This window comes from Petaurus breviceps, unplaced genomic scaffold (assembly GCF_028583685.1).
Source record: "Petaurus breviceps papuanus isolate PSGF00001 unplaced genomic scaffold, PetGlider_PUasm1.0 90847, whole genome shotgun sequence".
NCBI lineage: Eukaryota > Metazoa > Chordata > Mammalia > Diprotodontia > Petauridae > Petaurus > Petaurus breviceps.
The window spans coordinates 12,583,514-12,604,994 of NW_027187360.1; the positions used below are offsets into that span (position 1 = coordinate 12,583,514).

At 38.2% G+C, this 21,481-nt stretch overlaps 1 long non-coding RNA gene across 5 annotated transcripts in view; it reads right to left on the reverse strand.

Moving 5' to 3' along the window:
- Positions 1-21,414, reverse strand: part of LOC138149447 (uncharacterized) — a 66,673-nt gene extending 45,259 nt beyond the window's left edge. For 3 of the 5 annotated variants that reach the window (XR_011165330.1, XR_011165328.1, XR_011165327.1), the window contains exons 1-2: positions 21,237-21,414; positions 345-454 (exon numbers count right to left, since the gene is read on the reverse strand). This is a non-coding gene — a long non-coding RNA (uncharacterized lncRNA). The remainder of the gene's footprint in view (positions 1-344; positions 455-21,236) is intronic. The other 2 variants (XR_011165329.1, XR_011165331.1) reach the window with 1 other exon arrangement.
- Between the last annotated feature and the right edge of the window lie 67 nt (positions 21,415-21,481).

The window sequence follows — 21,481 nt, forward strand, 5'->3', positions numbered from 1 at the left end:
CTTGTTCTCTTGAAGAGTTGATAATTTCTTTCTACTATTTTTCTGATTTTCTCTCCTGAATTTACCCTGTTGGGATAACATGCTTAAGGAGTTAACTGAGAAGATCTCAGCTGCTGATACTACCTTTAAATGAAACCATTTCCCTCCCCCCCTCCCCAAAGTGGAGCTGATATTTGCAAAGAAATCCAACTTACTTGGTCTTACTGATAGGAACTATGTAGGGGAAACTGAGGAGCATCAAATTAACTTAATTTGTTCCTTAACCATGATTAACACCTCCACATCTAGGTCTTAAAACTATTTCAAAGTATTAGTATACATTTGGCATCTTATTTTGAAGTTACCTGTATTAAAGTTAGGTAATCACCCCTGCATCGAATGATCATAGGATTTGGAGTCAGAAAGGTCTTTGGAAATGATCCAGTCCATCTTCTCCATTTCATAAATGAGGAAACTGAGAATAAGAGCCATGAAGTGACTTATTCAAGTTCAGATAGCAGAAATTGTATTCACATACCAAGTAACTCCAAATCCAATGTTTTTCCACCAAACCACACTAAATTGTATACTTCCTTCTTATGAACGAGAATTAGATAGTATTTGCTTTTTTTAAATGTGTCTTCCACTTATTTCCTATTTATCCTGTATATAGCTTCTTTGCCACATATTTGTTGTCTCCCCTCTTGTGAGGGCAGGGACTGACTTTTGTCTCTTTTTATATTTCCAGCAATTAGCACAATGTTTGGCACATAATAAGAACATAATAAATGTTAACCGATTGATTGATGAACACTTAAGGCTAGATACACCTATAGTGTAAGGAAGTGGTCCTTAAAATCCCAGGTCATTACACAATGAAGTATTAAAATAACTATAATTTAATATCATCAAGTGAACTCTTTATGAGGTACATATTAGTCCCTTGAAGAAATGAGGAAGGAAAAAAATGATAAGATGAAGACTATAATACGCCATCTTTAATAATCAATTAACTGAGTCCAGGAGACAAATCAGAAAATGAACCCAGTTGCTGATAAATAGGCAAAAGCATGGAACTAAAGAAAGGGAAGCTGTAGCAAGCTACATGGAACTAGAGAAGGAAAAGCCATAAAAAGAAATACAGAGCTGAGAGTAGATGTGCAGGAAGAGGCAACTACCTCAAAGAAATGGACCAGGACTCTGGGAGTGAGAATGCTTAGACCCATCAGGCAGGAGGTGTGTTGGACAGAAACTATGTTGGTGATATCACAGATTTCACCCACCCACCCCCATACCCCCTGCATTCTTCCCCTCCCTCCTTTCCTAGCAAGTGATTTTGTAAGTTCTTTCTCCCCTTGGACTCTTTCATGGAAGCCTTTTCTTTTCCTCTGGATATGAAGAAAGAAGTTTATTTACCTTTATTTTAAATGTTTACTCTGTCTTTAGAAATAAACTTATCTGGCAGTATTTGGTAGTGGGTATACTTATTCCGAATGTATTTAGAAGGAAGCACTTGAGAAGAGACAGAGATCAAACATTGAGGTGTTTTGCCAGAAGTACTATCGATGACTGGGGGCTTGAAGCTAACAAAAAAATAAAGAGAATTATAGACCCTTTGCTATTATTTCCCAGAGTGAAGAAGGACAATTTATACCAGGAAACCTATCTGGAAAATGAGTCAGTAGAGGGATGAGGGACACATAGAAGAGGTTGAATAATCCTGGTCATTACACCATTCCTTTAACACTGCTGTAATTATGTTGTTGTTATTGTTCAGTCATTTCAGTCATATCTGACTTTTCATGACCCATTTGGGGTTTGTTTGTTTGTTGGCAAAGATACTAGAGTGGTTTGCCATTTCCTTCTCCTTTTCATTTTATAGATAAGGAAACTGAGGCAAACAGGATGCCTAGGCAGTATCTGAGGTCAGACTTGAACTCAAGAAAATAGTCTTCCTGATTCCAAGCCTGGCAGCACTCTTATCCACTGCTCCACCTAGTTGTATCTGCTATAATGGTGTAATGAAAACAAATCTAGAAAAGATCCAATTGGTTTATCCACACTGTGTTTATGTTTTTTACATCAAATTAAGTCATAAAATTTACAGAGGTTGATTACCTCTGCCATAAGGATAAAATAAGGATTGTGATACAAAAATAGAATATAGTGAAGTCACAGAAATGTGGAAGTATTTAAATGAGGCTTAGAATAGAATATTCGAGGGAGAAATTAATTACCTTAGTGATCATCTGGTTCAACCCCTTCATTTTATAGATGGTAAAAATGAGCTTCAAGAAAGTAAAGTGATTGGTCGAATGCTGTATCTTCACAACATGAAGAGCTATGTGGAAAATCTAACACAACTAACTCCAAAATATGCTGAGAAATATACATTAGTCAGTTTGAAATTGTTTTTAAGTCCTGAAATGGAGACAGTTAGTCATAGTTAGGGAACAGTAAGTTATGGGTAATTGAGGACCAGTATCTAGGTCTTCCCTACACTTAGTCCAGTATTCTTTCCACTATACCACACATTGTAGCTGGGAAAATCTGAAAGGGATGCTTTTTAGAAGGGCCTGTACCTAGCAAGAAAATGAAAGTTTCTTCCAGGATTGTGACAAAATAGAAGGAAACACAGAGACAGATATGGTAATATAGGACCCGGCTAAACAACAGATTTTGGCAAAAGCAAAACTGTCTTTAAAAGTAAATTTAAATGAAGAATTTTCTCCTCCTGAAGTATCAGAAAATAAAACAATTTATAGAATATAATAATGACTAATAGGCAATGATGGTTATTCTTTTTAGTATATTCTTATCACGCCAAAGCTATTTAAAATGAAGGTATTGGGAATGCTCATCCAATTGAATTGCTATGGAAAATCTTTAGGGATTTTAAATAAAAAAAAAAAGTTTACAATTTACAGAGTAAGAGTTGGGATCCAACTTCCTCCAGAAATTCTCAGAACCTGGGGGAAATCCCAATTAGAAGGAAGAGATGTCTGATTTCTTGTTCTAGGAATTCTGTGTTTAATCTAGGGTAGATTCTGGATGGAGACTGCAACAAAAATAGCAGAATAAATTCCAGAACATACAATCACCTAACCTACTCTCCAACTAGATATTTGTATTTCCTCTCTCCAAGCTTCTTTTTCCAATTACTCTTTTTTTGTCTTCAGTGCCTCTGCCTGTGTTGAAGGGAAAGTAAACAAAGCTTGATGTATAATTATAAAGGTGACCTGAGAGTGGTATCTCCTTTAGACGAGACAGATACCATGTCACCAACCTATTGTCTACCCTTCTTATCCTGTAACCCACCACCCACACACCCACACATACCTGCCATTAAAACAAAACTCATCGGTGGGGTAAGTCCATGAGTATACACGAGTTTATGAAACTCACAGCTGTCTATGTTTTTACCAGTTCCTCATCTTGTTTAAGTTAGCAACAGATTTTCCAATCTGCTTTTTCCAAGCATCTATCTGTTTACTAAACTGTTACTTGATGTCAAATGTTACTCCAGCAGACCTTGTTTACAGAGTACTCAATTGATTCTTTTTCTATTTGTTTTTTTTTAATAAACAAAACAGGGCAAAGTCAGGTTTTTGTAGTATTTCCACAACTCCTCCATAAAGTATGCCAAGATCTAATAAAATACAGCAATAACCAGAGGTCAAAATGTTGTTGTTAGGACCTGAGTGATAAACACTTTAGGATAACTGACCCGCAAAGTCCTTCCAGGGAGGCAACAACAATGATACCTCACATATCCATAGTATTTTACAGTTTACAAAGCACTTTTTTTGGGGGGGGGAGTAACACTTTTCTATGTCTTCACTAGCTTTTCTTTTTGTGACAAAACCAGCTTTGTTATATTCTTAAGGCAGAGATGGTCAACCTCTGCAATTTATATAACTCAATTTGATGTCAAAAGCAAAAATACAGAGTAGATAACCCTGAAGTATATAATGCAAATATTACAATCTATTTTGCAGATCACAGGATTTATTATAAATAGTAAAAAATTCACATTTCTATAGTGCTTTAAAATTTACAAACCATTTACTACAGGTCACAACCCTATCAGGTACACAATACAAGTTTTATGATTCCCATTTTACAGAAGAGGAAACTAAGACTCAGAAAAGTTAACTGATTTGTTTATGGTAACATACCTAATAAGCATTCCAGTCAATACTTAGGATCCTGATGCCTGGCTTCCTTCAAGATTCAGTTCAAATCCCAGCTTCTACAGCAGGTCTTTCTTAGTTTCCTCTACCCCAACAGAGAGATAGAAAGAGAGAGATAGACAGACAGACATACACACAGACACACAGAGAGAAAGACAGACAGAGACAGAGACAGACACAGAGACAGAGATAGAGAGACAAAGACAGACAGAGACAGAAAGAGACAGACAGAGACAGAGACACAGAGAGAGGGGGAGAGACAGAGAGAGACAGACATACAGACAGAGAGACGGAGAGGGAGAGAGAGACAGGGAGAGACAGAGACAGAGAGAGAGAAGGAGCACTCAGGCCTTTCTTCTGAGATTAGCTTCCATCTACCCTACGTACATATTGTATGTAGATAGTTGTTTGCATGGTATCTCTCCCATTAGAACTTGATGGCAAGGACCATATTTTTGCTATACTTTCTATCCCCAGTACCTGGTATATAATAAGTGCTTAATAAATGTCTGTTGACTGACAAGTTCAATGATTTTTCTACTATGTCATAATTCCTAGACTACCTAGTCCAACCCTGTTTTTAGATTAAAGAAACTGAGAGTCAGAGAGGTATGAAATAATTTATCCTGGGTCACAAGACCATAGTCTTAGAGGTAAGACTCAAATCCAAATCTTATGACTGCAGATCCAATGTTCTTTCTATTCAATTATGATGCTCTCTAAAACATAAGTTCCAAGTTGTCCCAAGCTTAAAACTACATCGAGATTTTTGGGACACTCTGTATAGTAAGTTGTAACACAGATATAAAGAAATGCACAACCACTTTCCTCTCTTTTTTGGAAAGATGGAGGAGAAAATGGGTAAATAGACAGAGGTGGAACCCCGGGGGAGAGCATATATATGTAACAGATAGGTGAGAGATGAATAATTAACACTAGGATGGTGCTCATTGAATGCTTTTTAAAAAATGGTTTATGACTTTTTGGGTGGAGGGAATGATTCTGCAAATTGTTTAATAATCTTTTTTCCAAAAAAATGAGATATCCTTCAATACTTATATTGAAAAATACTTCACATAATGTAGTATCCTTTGATTGAGAAAATATATACTTCCAGTCTATATAGCTTTGAGGTTTACAACTTTGTAACATAGGCAGTGCAAGTATTGTCTCCAAATCATAGATTGGGAAATTGAAGTGAGAGGTGTTAAATGATATGAACTCAGTCACACAGAGAGTTAGTGGGCAGTTAAGATTCAAAATCAGGGTTATTGGTTCTAAATTCAATCTCCTATGAGTCCATAATCCTTTCAAGTGAATTTGGATTTTTTCAATCACAAAAAAGCATCAAAATGCTGTTGAAAGTACTCTGTATACATAAGTGCATTTGAGATATTATTGTTCATTCCACAGACAGTATTTCTGCCAATTTATATGTTACATATTTTGCTGGACAAGAATAAAAAAGACAAGAATATCACTGGTATGCATTTGGATTTGTGAACTCCTTGCAATAACTATCACCTCAGAGGTTGGGAAACAAAGCACTGTTTGACAGATCCATTATTTTATGAGTATTTCCCTTTATTGACCTTTTCCTCCAAAACAGTCCACATCACTCTAGCACCTTAGAGAATCTCTGTGACCAAAATATTCTTCCCCTGTGGCTAACCTTTCACCAGTGAGCCTCTCTACACTTGGTGAGGTACTTGGTTAGGCTAGTCCTTAGGTCCATGCAGCACCTATACCATGGTTGGTAAGACCTGCTAGATGCTGTGCCCCACTCCCACTAATAGATGGTTTGAGAAGCGAGGGTCATCTCCAGGTTACCATGTGGTATCAGAGGGTAACTTCAGTGGAGGACATATATTACTATTCTAAAGTCAGTAAATAACATTTATTAAGTGCCTACCACATGCCAAGTACAGTGCTAAGCACTGACGATACAAAAAGAGGCAAAAGACAGTACCTGCCCTCAAGGAGCTCACCAAGCAATGGGAGAAACAACAAAAAAATCTGTACAAACAAGCTACATACAGGAAAAATAGGAAATAAATGAAAGAGGGAGGGCACAAGAAATTAAGAGGGGTTGGAAAAGGCTTCCAGTAAATGATGGGATTTTAGGTGGGGCTTAAAAGAAGCCAGAAAAGTCAGTAGATGGAGATGAGGAGGGATAGCATTCTGGGAATGAGAGATAGCCAGAGGAAATGTTGGGAGATCAGAGATGGATAGTCTTGCTCATGAAACAGCCAAGAGACCACTGTCACTCAAAGAGTATGTATCAGGGAGGAAGGTATAAGAAGTCTGCAAAGGCTGGAGAGGTTAAGTTACAAACAATTTTGAATGACAAACACATCATTGTGTATTTGATCCTGAAGGCAAGAGGGAGCCACTGCAATTTATTGAGTAGGGATGGTGGTGACATGATTGGACCTGTGTTGCTTCCCCCCACCCCTTTTCTTTGAGGTAATGGGGTTAAATAATTTGCCCAGGGTCACACAGCTAGTAAGTACCTGGATGGATTTAAACTCAGATCCTCATGACTTCAGGGCTGGTGGGGACCTGTGTTGTAAGAAAATTACCTTGACTGCTGAATGTATATGTGTCTAGGGACAGGATAGTGGAATAGGTGCAATAGGTGCATTAAACAACTGTTGACAGACCTGAGGCTTAAAAAAAAAATGTGTGTGTGTGCCTGTATGTATATATATGTATGTATGTTTATATATATATATATATATATATATGTATATATATATATATATGTCATACACCAGCCTCATAGCACAAGCAGTTCTTAGCATCTGACAATGTTGAAGGGGGTCTGCCCTAAGGAAAAATGTCAAGTTGATAAGGTTTTCTTAAAATATTCTTCTGTCTCCCTGTGTACAAATAGGCACACCCTGGTGCAATGCAAAGAACCCTGGATTTGAAGTTGTATGATACAGGTTCAAATTCTAATACTTGTTAGATATAGATAATCTAATCCAGTCCAACAGGCATCTATTGAGAACCTGCTATGTTAACACAAAACAAAAAGAAGTCCTTGCCCTCAGGGAGTTTCTATTTTACTGGACCAGAGGAAGGTTTGCAACAGTAAATAACTAATTACATAAAAGACAATTTGAGGGGAAGGGAGCAAGCACCAACTACCAGATGGATCAGGAAAACCCTCCAGAAGCAACTTTAGGCAAGTCATTTAGCCACACAATTTCCTCACATGTAACATGGGAATAATATTTCTTCTATTACTTACTTCACTATGTTGTTGGGAGGATAAATAAGATAATATAATGAAATTGTTTTCTAAGCTTTATAGCACAATGTGCTATAAAATTATTAAATTATACTTACATTATATAAAACTATTAATAAGATAACTGGTCCTATGTCCTCTTAGTTGACTCCCAGGAGCTCACCTTTCACTAGTCCAGAGTCTCCCGCTGACACCCAATATCACTTCCCTTTCCCCTGCCCCAATGCTCATCAAAATGTACACAAAGTTGCAGAGGCTAGGCGGCACAGTGAATAGAGCGCTGGCCCCGGAGTCAGGAGGACCTGAGTTCAAATGGGGCCTCAGACACTTAACACAAAAAACTAGCTGTGTGACCTTGGTCAAGTCACTTAACCCCAATTGCCTACCCTTGCCCCTCCAAAAAGCAAAAAAAAAAAAATGTACACAAAGTTGCTGCACCAAAAAACAAATAAACAAAAACCAATGTAGCAAGATTAGAAGGAAAACAAGGGCCTGGGGGGGAAAATTTTATAGCAAGTTCCTCTGATAAAGTCCTCTTTTATCAAATATATAGAAAATTGAGTCAAATTTATAAAAATAAGAGCCATTCTCCAATTGAAAATGCTCAAAGGATGGGAACAGGTTGGTTTCAGAAGAAGAAATCAAAGCTATCTATAGTCATAGGAAAAAATGCTCTCAATCATTAATGATTAGAGGAAAAGCAACTCTGAGGAATCACCTCACACCTATTAGATTAGCTAACAACAGAAAAAGAAAATAACAAATGTTGGAGTGGATATGGAAAAATTGGGACACTAATGCACTGCTGGAGTTATGAACTGGTCTAACCATTCTGGAGAACAATTGGAACTATGTCCAAAGAGGTATAAAACTGTGTTCCCTTCACTACTAGATCTGTATCCCAAAGAGATGAAAGATAAAAGAAAAGGACCTATATGTACAAAATTATTGATAGTCGCACTTTTTGTGGTAGCAAAGAATTTGAAATTGGGGGAATGCCCATCAATTGGGGAATGGCTGAACAAGTTATGGTATATGATTGTGATAGAATCCTATTGTGCCATAAAAAATGACAAACAGGATAATTTCACAAAAACCTGGGAAGACTTACATGAACTGATACAAAATGAAGTGAGCAAAACCAGAGCATTATACACAATAATAGCAATATTGTAATGATAATCAACTATGAAAAACTTAGATACTATGATCCAAGACAATTCTGAAAGACTCACAATGAAAAATGCTAGCCACCTCCAGAGAAAGAAAGGATGAAATTTGAGTGCATATAGAAGTATAATTTTTTGCTTTATTTTTCTTGCTTTTTTCCCAACATAGCTAATACAGAAATATGCTTTGCATGATTTCACATGTATAATTGATATGTTGCTGACCTTCTCCATGGGTGGGGGAGGGATTAGAAGGAGGAAGAGAATTCAGAGCTCAAAATTGTTTTTTAAATTGTGTTGCTGTTGTTGCTGTGTTTGTCCTTTGTTTCTGAAGGACACCAGCCTCATTTGCTCCTCCAGAACCATCTGGATGTTTTTTAAATGAAAGAAATAAAAAATGAAAATGAATAAATAATAAATTCATTTTTAAATGTCCTTATACTACTGTTTCATTGATAGGCAGGATAATGCAGTGGAAAAAGTGACAGATTTAGTGCTAGGGGACCTGAGTTCAAATCCTAGCTTTGTTACTATATAGGTGACTTTGGTGAGTAAGTGTCTCAATCATATTGGGCTGTAATTTCATCTATAAAAATGAGGGTGTTTGGACTAGATGGCCAGAGGCCCTTTTAATTCTAAGCCTATGCCCCTATGATTGTTGTTTCAAGCCCCTGCTCTCTATTAGAGAGCAGAAAAACGAATACAAGTTATGGTTTTAATGGCAGAGAATGTTTTAACATCTTATCCCTTTTGGAGGAGATTTACATTTAAAAGTTACTTTTAATGACAACTCCAAGAAGTGACTAATAGTAGAAATTTCAGGCTCCTAAGACAGGGGATGATATCATAGTACCATAGACTCAGAGCTATAAGGGATCTTAGAGAACCTAATTCAATTCCTTTATTTTACAGATGAGGAAACTGAGGTGCAGAGAGGTGAAGTATGTCTTCCCAGGTTTTTCTGAAATTATCCTGTTCATCATTTTTTATAGCACAATAGGATTCTATCACAATTATATACCATAACTTGTTCAACCATTCCCCAATTGATGGGCAGTTATTCAGAGGCAGAGCCAGAAACTGAACCCAGATACTCAATAATTCAAAATTTGAGGTCCTTTTCACTCCATGATATTGCCTTTATATTTATAGGCATGGGAGCCTAGCATTATTTATTACATTCTAACAATCAATGTACAAGCTTTTGAAACCTCAGTTGGAGGTGACCCATACTTAATAGTTCACTTTCCTAATCTGTAGAATGGGTCTAAGATCCCATAAGCATGGAATAAGAACTTACTAAAAAAATAGGCCCCTATTATGTGCTAAAAGGTCTAAGTTTGTGATAATTAAATAGTAACTGATACTTATTTCATATTTTTACATATTTTCATTTTCATATTCAATATTCATATTTCACTTTAAGATTTACAAAGTGTTTTCTTTACTATAGTCCTGTAAAAGTAGGCAGTATAAGTATTTTTCTCTCCCATTTTGTAAATGGCTCAAGAAAAATCAAGTAATTTGCCCAGTCCCACAGAAAAGTAACTGGAGCCAGGACCCAGATGCAAGACTACTAATTCCAAAGAAGACACCATTTTATGAGACAAAATGTTTTGGTCTCTTTCTGTTGGAGTTAAATATTTGGATATACAGATGAGAGGGAAAATAACAACAACAATAAAAATAATAATAATACCTTGTACCAATATAGTACTTTGAGGTTTGCAGAACTTTTTGTCATTCTCATGACAATTCTATGGAGTAGTTGCTATGATTATCTCTGTTTTATAGGTGAGGAAACTGAAGTTCAGAAAAATTAAGAGACTTGCCTCTTTATACAGCCAATAAGTGTCTATGGCGGTATTTGAACCCAAGTCTTCTCTAACAAGATTAGAACTCTATCCACCATGTCATACTAATTTGTTATATCTACTTTATACTTCAAATAATATATTTTTGGAAAGATCAAGATGGACAGCAAAAATTCTTTAACCTGGAAAGCTTAAAATCATTTCAGAAAACTTTGATCAAGTAGACAGACCTTCTGACTTAGTTCTAAACAATCTTTCACACACATACAAATGAGACAAGATTTTTGTGCAGGGTTAGTGAACAGCTGTGATGGGGTGTCTCAAGTACACTGCTCCAGCTATCCAACTAAGAGGGGAAAAGAGAAAAGATGAATTATCAGTCCAGTGAAAAGGAAAGCTGCAATCAAATAAAAAGCAGAGGGAGGGAGTCAGGCTCTCTTTGTGACAGAATGCAGTGCATGGCTCTAGTGGAAAGAAAGGTTGACATGGGTAAACATAGTGTTAGAAATCTGTTCCAAGGGGTTGTCAGTGTTATTGAAAAGAATTTTAAAAATTGATCTTTTAGTCAAGACAAACTAGCTGTTTCTCTTATCTTCCCCTACCCCTGATCTGATTAGTTCATCCTCAACAATACACAATGATCTTAAAATGCTATGGATGTGTCCTTCAATTTGGGGGCTTCATATTCTTCCTCCATAAAATGAGGAAGACTTGACCAGAAGATCTATGAAGTTCCTTTCAGTGCTAACAATAGCACATTCATGGATGTTTATTATTATTCCTCATGGTCATGGAATTTTAAAGCTAGAAAAGCCCTCAAAGGTGACCTTGTCCAATTCCTTCATTTTATAGACTATGAAATGGAGATCCAGAGAGAACTGGCTTTCCAAATATCATAGAATTACATAAGGTAGCAGAATTGGACTTCAGATTTAAGCTGTCTGATTCTAAATTCAATTCATTCATTTTCCATAACACCTCCATGCCCTGTTTCAGCATAAACCAGAATTTGAAACCCAAGAACCCCTGGAATAGCGGTGCCCCCCAAACCACCTATCTGGCTACTAGCCAGGCCGAGAATGCCATCCTCCTGGGAAGCAAGCCCTATGGAGATGCAACCTGACCTGCTTCTGCAGGTGCTAATGCCCCACCTCCTCAGCAACCACAGCGATTGAAGACCCAGAAAAGTAAGTTCTTGACATCAAAGTTTTTGGCACTGTCAAATGGTTCCAAATCAGAATCAAATATTATTTAAAAGTGGAAAAGACACTAGGGGAGATTCAATAGCACCTGCATTGCTGCTATACACTAAGGGCTGTGGGCCCTTTCCAACCGACTTGCAGCAGAAACCTTCTCTATGTATTGTCTCTATTTCTATTTTTTTTAACTTTTCAATTTAATTTTTTCAGAAAATAAAAATCCATTTTCTCTTCCTCCCATGTCCTCCCATAAAGAAAAAGAAAAGAAAAAATTTTAAAATAAATATGCATAGTTAAGCAAAACAAATTCCTGCATTGGCCATATTCAAGTTCTGTTTCATGCTGTACCCTGAGGCCATCACTTACCTCTCTGTCAGGAGATTCTGTTAAAGTGGGAACTCCTTGAGATCAGGGACTGTCTCCATTTTTCTTTTTTTATTCCCAGCACTTAGAACAGTATTTTTCACATAGTAAGCACTTATTAAATGTTTTTCATTCAATCATTCATTCATTTATCCAGTACTTTCTCTGTTACTATAGGTTGCCTCCATTCTATTCTATGCCCAATATTTAAGTGTTTACTTTGTTCTCCCTTCTGTATTTCTTTTCCTCATTATTTTTCTCTAAGTAGTCATAAGCCTTTATGTGTTTAATTTGGGGAGTAATTTGTACAGCAGACAGATCACCTTATCACAATATGTGATTTACTACGGGATCCTTGAGAAAGTAAAATGCACTATAGTTCCAGTACAGAATAATAATGCAGAAAAAAAGATGGTTCCTTCATCAAACTATAGCTTTGATGAAAAAAATCAGCTTTGGGGCAGCCAGGTAGCACAGCAAGTAAGAGCACCGGCTCCAGTGTTGAGAAGACCTGGAGATCGAATCCCGGGCTCAGACACTTAGCACCCACCCAGAAACACCTGGCCGTGTAACCTTGAGCAAGTTACTTAACCCCAATTGCTTAGGGGTGGCCAGGTGGCTCAGTGAGTAAGAGCACCGGCTCCAGTGTCAGGATGACCTGGATAATAATCCGGGCTCAGATACTCAGCACCACACCCAGAAATAACTGGCCATGTAACCTTGAGCAAGTTACTTAACCCCGATTGCTTTAAAAAAAAAAAGAAAAGAAAAGAAAAGAAAAAAATCAGCTTTGTGGTCCAGTGCCTTATATTCTTTCTTTGTTTCTTCTGCCCTCACCTGGCAAGGAACAGAGAAAAGATTGTTGTAGGGTGCTTGGGGGCAAAGGAACAGCAGTGGGAAGAGACAACAAGGAAACAATAGAAAAGGAATATGGGGGCAATAGGGAGGGATAAGGACCGAAAGAAGAGGAACTGGAGTGAGGAGAGAATGGTTTAATCCCTGCGGAGGTGGGGAACCTGTAACCTTAAGCCACATGTGGCCCTCTAGGTCCTCAAGTACAGCTCTTTGACTAAATCCAAAATCCACAGAACAAATCCCCTTAATAAAAAGATTTGTTCTATAAAACTTGGACTCAGTCAAAAAGCTAAACCCAAGGACCTAGAATGCCACAGGTGGCCTGAAGGCCCTGGAACTTTAGTGGAAAGAACAATGGTCTTGCATTCAGAAGAACTGAGTTGGAGTCCCAATTCTGTCACTTATCTAAGCCTATGATAAGAGGGCAAGTCCCTTTCCCTCTCTAGGTCTCAGTTTGCTCATCTATAAAATAAAGGGGTTGGATTAGATGACCTCTGAGGTCCTTTAACAGCTCTAACAATTATATTCTCCCCTGTCTCATAAAAGTCCTCTACAGTCACAGGAGGCAGGCCCTCACATCAAGTTTCTATTGCTGTAAATAGAAAGGATTGCTTGCAGTCTTTACTCTAGGAATCTCTTCTTTGAGGACCAACGTGCCTATAATTTCTTAAATAAAATTTTCAAACCCATGACTTACATTTAAAGAATCATCTCTCCTGCCTGTAACCACTATGGCACCATCTCCTGGCTATTTGTGATTTTTGTAGTCCAAAAGGAATAACCATCTGATGGTTATTGCTAGGTTGTTTTTGGTTTGTGTTTTCTCCCTCCTTTTGTTTCCCTTCCTTTTCTCAGCTTGTTAGCACTGGAAGCAATAATTATTCATAATTTAAACCATGTTTCTTTCCACCCTGCATGGAACATAAAGGTAGTATCCTAACTCAGACAATTCTCTGGATGTTCAGGTTTGGCTCTGAGTAAAGACAGATGATTTGTGGGGGGAGGAGGAGAGGGCAGAGAGAGGAATGCTTTTAATTTAGAAATTGCTGCCTAGGCCTGGGCCTTTGCACTAGGAACTCAGCTTTTGGATCACACCCTTTGCAAATGTTGAGACCTTAACTACCCCTTTGGAAGAAATAATTCATTAGAAGAACTCCCTACAAGTTCACATTTGCCATTTTTTATTTGCAATCGGTTGCTAAGGGCATAATATTGTTTTTCTGGTTCTATATCAAACATTAAACTCCCGCACTGTTGGCTTTGATGTGGAGTTCTTGAAAAGAGCTGCAGGGGGTTTGCATAAATGTTACCTGAGTGATCTCAGGATACCTGGAGGCCACAGAATTAAGATTCAAGATCTGAGCATTGGAAGCATTTGCTAATTCCTCCTCCCTTTGTCTGACTCTGTGTGAACTGCTGTACCTTGCTTTTATGTCCATACCTTGAGGTTTCCCCTGCTGGAATGCAAGGTTTATTATGGGTTTGTTCAATTTACTGTTTTGATTACATACTTGTTCTCTCTCACAGCCCCAGGACTTTAATATTATGTCAGCTATAGTTAACTGGTTGTGTTCTTATTTATTCCAGCAATAATTCAGCACAGAAGGGGTTAGATTTCCCTCTCACAATTGAGGCTCTTATCCTTGCTGATCCCCCCCCCCAAAAAAAAATCCTTTATTTTATAGTTTTGAAGTCAACTGAGACAAAGAGTAAGACAACATAAAGCCAGGTTAGTTCCACTAAAGAGTCTGCTAACAACGTCTAAGCAATCTTCTTCACCAAACTACTTTCTCATTAGCTGACCCACATGCCAAGGTTTGGGGTGTTTTTGTTTCTTTGCTTGCTTGTTTGTTTTATATACAGTAATTGTTAATATCTTTATAGAGCACTATGAAATTTAAGTCAAAAGTTGCGATATTTGGTAGCCTGTGTAATAATAACAATAAGAAAATTTATATCGGGTTTTAAAGTTTACAAAGTGCTTTAAAAAGATTATCTCATTTGATCCTCACAGTGTGCCAGACAATGTGCTAAACACTTTATAAATATTATCTCGTTTGATTCTCACAACAACCTTGGGAGGTAGGTGCTATTTTAAGATCCCCATTTTATAGTTGAGTAAACTAAGGCAGGCAGAGATGAAGTGACTTGCCCAGGGTCACACAGCTAGTCTGTATCTAAGGATAGATTTGAACTCAGATTTTCCTGACTCCAAGTCTAACATTCTATCCACTTGTACCACCTAGCTTCCCCATACTAACTATATGACCATCAAAATTCTCTTCTGATGCCTCATGCCAGGGAGGTGACCCTGGGTTCTTTAATGCTCTGCCAATGGAGCACAAGTTCTAACAGGTCCTACCCAACAGAAAAGGCTTCTGTTCTCAGAATACTAGCCTAACTCAATTTGGAAAGGCCAGTCACTAAATGGTAGAGTATGAAGTAATGAACTTTTCCAACCAAAGTAACACATGAAGACCATCTACTAAGAAAGGGCTTTGTTCTGTATTTATAGTAAAAACACAGAAACTTGAAGTACTGAAATGACCAGAGGCAAGCCATTTAAATCCTACAATTTGTTTATAAAATGCAGGTATTTTCTCTGTTACTGAATCAGTTACTGAACAAGCATTTACTAAGTGCCTACTATGTACCAGGGTACTGTGCTACTAACTGAGGATGCAGAGGGCAAAAGACAATTCCTGTTGGAAGTCTGCTGGGAGAGACAATACACAAATAACTATTTATAAACAGGCTTCACACAGGATAGCTTGGAGATAATCAATAGAGGGAAGGCAAGAGAATTAAGGGGAATTAGGAAAGGTTTCCTGTAGATGAAATTTTAGCTGGGACTTGAAAGAAGCCTGAGAATCCAGGAAGAGGAGATGAGTAAGGAAATCATTGCAGGCACAGGGGAGAGTCTGGAGAAGACGGAATTTTTGCTCAAGGAACAGCAAGGAAGTCAGTGTCACTAGACTGAAGAGTTATATGGAGGAGTGGTGGTGTAAGAAGACTGGAAAGGAGAGGACAGGTTATGATGGGCTTTGAACATTAGATGATTTTCTATTTGATCTGGAAGTGATAGAGGGCTAGAGTTTATTGAATAGAGGGTGTGATACAGTCAGACCAAGTGGAGGATATACCAGAGTGGGGAAACATTTGTGGCTGGGATATCAACCAAAAAGGCTATTGCAGTAGTCCAGATATGAGGCCTTGATAAGCTATACCAGGGTTGTGACAATGTCAAAGGAGAGAAAGGGGCATACACAAGAGATTCGATGAAGGTAAAATCAACAGGCCTCGGCAAGAGATTGGGCTACAATGAATGAAAGAGGGTAAGGAGATGAGGACCTATGTTGTGAACCTGGAAAACTGTAAGCTTGGTGGTGCCCTCAACAGTAATTGGGAAGTTAGGAAGAAGGGGAAAAGACAATGAGTTCAGTTTTGGACACATTGACTTAAAGATTATCTATGGGACATGCAGTTTGACATGTCTACTAGGCAAGTAGAGACGTGAATCTGGAGGTTTGGAAAGAAGTTATGGCTTGATTAGTAGATGACATCAGCATAGATGTCATCATTGAAACCATGGAAACTGATGAGATCACCAAATTAAATAATGGAGAGAATAAAAGAAGACTGTCCTGCCTTCAATGAGCACATGTTTGATGAAGATTCAGCCAAGGGGACTGAGCAGGAGCAGTCAGACAGGTAGGAGGAGAGACCTAGGAGACAGTAGTGTCATAGCAACCTATTGAGAAGGGGTTACCAAAATGAAGAGGATTATCAATAAAGTCAGAAGCTTCAGAGAAGTCAAAAAAGATGAGGACTGAAAAAATGTCAATAGATTTGGTAATTAAGAGATCATTGGTAACTTTGGACAGGATAATTTCAACTGAATGATGAGGTCAGAAATCAGAGAGTGAGAGGAAAGGAAGCAGAAGCATTGATTATAGATGGATTTCTCAACCAGTTTATCCACAAAATGAAAAAGAGATATGGCAAATTAGATAATGGAGATGGAAGTGTCAAGTGAGTGTTTTTTTTTAGGATGGGGGAGACATGGGCATGTTTGTAAGCAATAGGGAAGCAACCAGTAGACAAAGATAAAAGAGTGTGAGGATGATGGAAGGGCTATCTGATGATGGAAGGTCAAGTCTATCTTAAATGGGATTTATTAAATACTATAAAAACCATGTGGACATACTCATACAAACATGAAGGGTAAAAAAATATATGTACTCTTCATCTCAATGCCTCTCCAATTCTCTTCTTTGTCCTAATTTGTGGCTTTGAGGCCACATTCAACTGGAAAAGCTCAAGCAGCAGAGCAGCTCTGTGTGGCTCAAGGCTGCCAGGGATAGGTGTGGACTTTTATTGGATAAACAAAAGGAGCTGGATTCTCCACTCTAAGGGAACCAAATCCCAGCTATTTTTGAATACTCCAAACCTGAGTGTGTCAGTGAGCCTAATCACATGCTAGGGTCTGCACTCAAGGACATACTTCAGTCACCCTAGTTAACTTTAACTGATTTTCCTCTCCATCCCTCTGGGTAATTGGCTTTCATTTCTTTCTTGATTGCTCCCTCAAGGTTGTTGTAATAATCAATGAAACATCATTAGTACCCTTGACAGACAATGTAGCCTCAGCCTGTCCCAAAGTCATATTTGACTCCTCTCTTTTCCTCATGATAATAAAAATAAATGACATCTATAAAGCACTTTATATATATAATTTGATCCTCATAATAGCTTTGCTTGTTCAGTGATACAGATAGATAGATGAGGAGACAGGAGCCCAGAGAAGTTGATTTCTATAGGCAGGATTCAAACCCAGGTCTCCACTAATCCAAGTCCAAAATTCTTTCCATTATACCATGTTGATAATCAGCTATTAGATCTACAACCATGGTGTCTCTCACATTGACTAACCTCTTTTCTCCACCAACATGGCCATTGTCACGACTTTGAGCCTCATTAGCTTTTGCCTACGTTAACAGAAGGGTCTTCTAGTTGGTCTCCTTGCATCCTGTCTTTTCTCTCTGGTTCATCTTCAATACTACTGAAAAAATAATATTCCTAAGGCAGAAAGCTGACTATGTCACTCTTGTACTCAAAAAGTTTCAGTGGATACTGACTGCCTCTAAAATAAAATATAAGTTTAGCCTAGAATTAAAGACCCTCTACAATCTACACTAATCTACCTCTCTATAGCTTTTTTCAGATGGCTCCTGTCAAAACTTTATCCTGCAGGCAAATTGGCCTACTAACTATTCTTTGAACATGGTATGCTATCTCTAATTTTTATACTTACACAAGCTGTTGCCCCATTCCTGAAACAGATTCCTTCACCCTCATTTCTTCAGACCCTTAGTTTCCTTTACAGATATAATTGGCAATTTGGGGGTCCAAGGCAAATAGTACAAAAATGAGATCTGGAGAAATCAGCACTAAACATTCCCTCCAATAAATTCTTCACAGAGGGGGAGACCCCAGAATCTTATGTCCCCAAGAGGAGAAGGACATTGGAGCACTGGTCAGAGTGAGGGAAGACTTAGACTCACCACAAGGTGGGCCTTGTGACTTCTAATAATTCCCTAGTTTAATTAATTATTCTTTCTAACTAGTTTCTACATTGCTGAAAAAAATGAAAGTATTATCAAAATGTAACAAATTTTAAAATCGCAAAATCTTTAAAAATTTTTTGTCTGTCATGTATTTTGCTGTCATACAGTAAAACTCCAGTTGTATAGTCGTGTCCAATTCTTCATGACCTAATGGACCATAGCACGCCAGGCCTTTTAATCTATCTTCCACTATCTCTTGTAGTCTTTCCAAGTTCATGTTCATTGTTTCTGTACTATCTATCCCCCACTTATAGGTCTGGCTTATTTCAAGGCTCAGATCAGGTAACTTCCCTCATTCTTCCCCACCTCCACCACTCACTCCCCAGTTCTTAGCACTCCCTCCCCCCGAATTACCTCCTATTTTCTTATAGATACTATATTACCTCCAGGAGAATGTAAGCTTCTTGAGAACAGCAGCTGTTTTGTTTTTGTCCTTGGATTCTTTGTACTTTAATGTTACATAGAAAATAGATACTTAAGATTTATTGAACTGAATTGCTGAATAAATACAAGTCAAATCTTATATAAATGCTTTCAAATTTACAAAGTCCTTTACATACATTTATCTCATATGAAATTATTGACATTCAAAGAACTTTAAAGGGGGACCTTAAAGATAATATTCATTTTACAGATGACGGACATATAATGGGGAGGTAAAAGTCTTTTGGGCAACTAGGTGGCACAGTGGATAGAGTGGTGAGCCTGGAATCAGGAAGATTTGAGTTCAAATTTGACCTCAGAAATTTAGTAACTGTGTGACCCTGGGCAAGTCACTTAACCCAGTTTGCCTCAGTTTCCTCAACTTTAAAATGAGCTGGAAAAGGAAATGGCAAACCACTCCAGTGGCTTTGGCAAGAAAACCCCAAAAAAGGTTCACAAAGAGTTGGACACAACTGAAAATGACTAAACAACAAAAAAGTCTTTCAAGTCCAAGAACCAAGACTTGGTTCATTTCTGGTTCTGACACTAGCCATGGGACCCTGTGCAAATCAGTAAATTCCTGGGATGCAGCATGGTATGGTGGAAGGAAAGGTAGCCTTCAAGTCAGAGATTCTGGGATCAAATTTTGACTCTGCTTCATCTTACTTGTGTGACCTTAGGCAAGTCATTTAGTCTATTGGGGTCTCAGTTTCATCAACTGCAACAGGACAGAGACTAGCTCTAAATCTGAGTACTTATTTCCTCTTCTATAAACTGGAATGTTAATATGCTTCCTTTCTCATCATTTGTTGTAAGCATAGCATTATGGAAAAAATCAATTGTTATTTTTATCATTCTGGTACCTAGTACAAAGTGGGTGCTTAATAAGTATTTGTTTAATTGAATTGCAAGTGAAGAATCTGAAGTCCAAAGAAACAAAACAGTTGCTTCCAGGCAGCTGCAGAATTTCCTCATTTAATAAGTCCTTTCACACAAGACAAACACAAGGCAAGTACATATTCTTAGCAGTATGAAAGTACAGATAATAGAAAATTAGTTCTTTAAAAAAATTCTCATAGCACTAAATGATTGAGAATTGAGGTAACAGACAGTGAAGGAGTTTGGCAACTCATTATTTAAAATGATCATAATTCAAAGGTTGTCAGAGGTTGTTTTCTCTAGGGTGTAGTAGCTGTGTCTCTGTGTATGCTGCTCTGTCTCTGTGGCTGCCTCACCATTTCCCCTAGGGTTTAAGAAAATGACACTTGACTACCCCATAGGCAAGAAATTTAAAAGACAGTTCAAGTAGACGTTTTCCCTTCCCAGATGTTTCCACTCCAGATACTCCTTCATTAGCTAGACAGCATGGTATGGTGGAAAGAATGCTGAACTTAGAGTAAAGAGACCAATGTTACATATCCATGCATAATAATACTAGCTGTGAGACCATGGGCAAATCATTTTACTTCTCTCATTTGTAAAATGAAAATAATACTTGCTCCAACCACCACACACACACACACACACACACACACACACACACCATTGTGAGGAAAACGATTTGTAAACGTTAAAGCATTATGGAAATGTGAAAATTCTTATCCCCATAAAGTGTGCAGGCAAAAGAAATACTCTATTCCCTTGCTGTGGGAGAAATACATAATTAAAGGGAGGAAATTTGAATAAAGACTGTAAAGAACAGAGGAAATCTGCTAAATGGTCATGGTGTGCTTTTCTCCATTATTGGTAAAATGACAAGGCATTGCCTCTCTGAAAGAGCTTCTTCACTGTCAAAACCCCGCCTCAATCCCCTCCCACCCCATTCATCCTCTTGTCGGTCCAGAAGAATTTACTCAGCGCTCACCATAATGTCCTGCACTACGCTAAGCACTGGGGATACAAATTAAAGCAGACAGACATTTGCTCTCAAGGACCTTACATTCTAATAAAAGAATGCCACAGTTTAGCACTGGGAAAAGAACTGGATCTGAGATTTCACTGGTATAAAGATCTCTCATGGGAGGAAACTCACACTATCAAAGCAAATCAGCCCTTTCTTTGCAACTTAAATAGACTGAGAGGTGCCTAGATAACTGAGAGATTAGGGTCAAACAGCAGGTATTAAATCAAAGGTGGGACTTGCAAGAAAAGAGCATTTATTAAGCACCTACTATGTGCCAGGCATTGTGCTAAGCCCTTCATAAATATTATAGCATTTGACCTTCCCGACAAGCCTAGGACGTGGGTGCTATTATTTCCCCCACTTTACAGTTTTAGAAACTGAGGCAAACAGAGGCTAAGTGACTTGCCCAGGGTCAAGACTAAATGTCTGAGGCTGGATTTGACCTCTAGGCTTACCTGACTCCAGGTGCAGCACTCTACCCATTGCACCACCAAGCAGCCTCTAATACTTGCACGCAAAGTATTCCTGGTTCTAAGACTAGCTCTCTAACCACCAGTATGGGGCAACATGGCAGTACTCCCTGCTGCAAGGTCCCAGCCTCTGCTTCTCCCGGTACAGACAGGAGGCACTTGCTCAAGTGAATTGGGGGGGAAGGGGGAGGGGACGGGAGGACGAACGCATGCGCAGTTGCCCTCAGGTT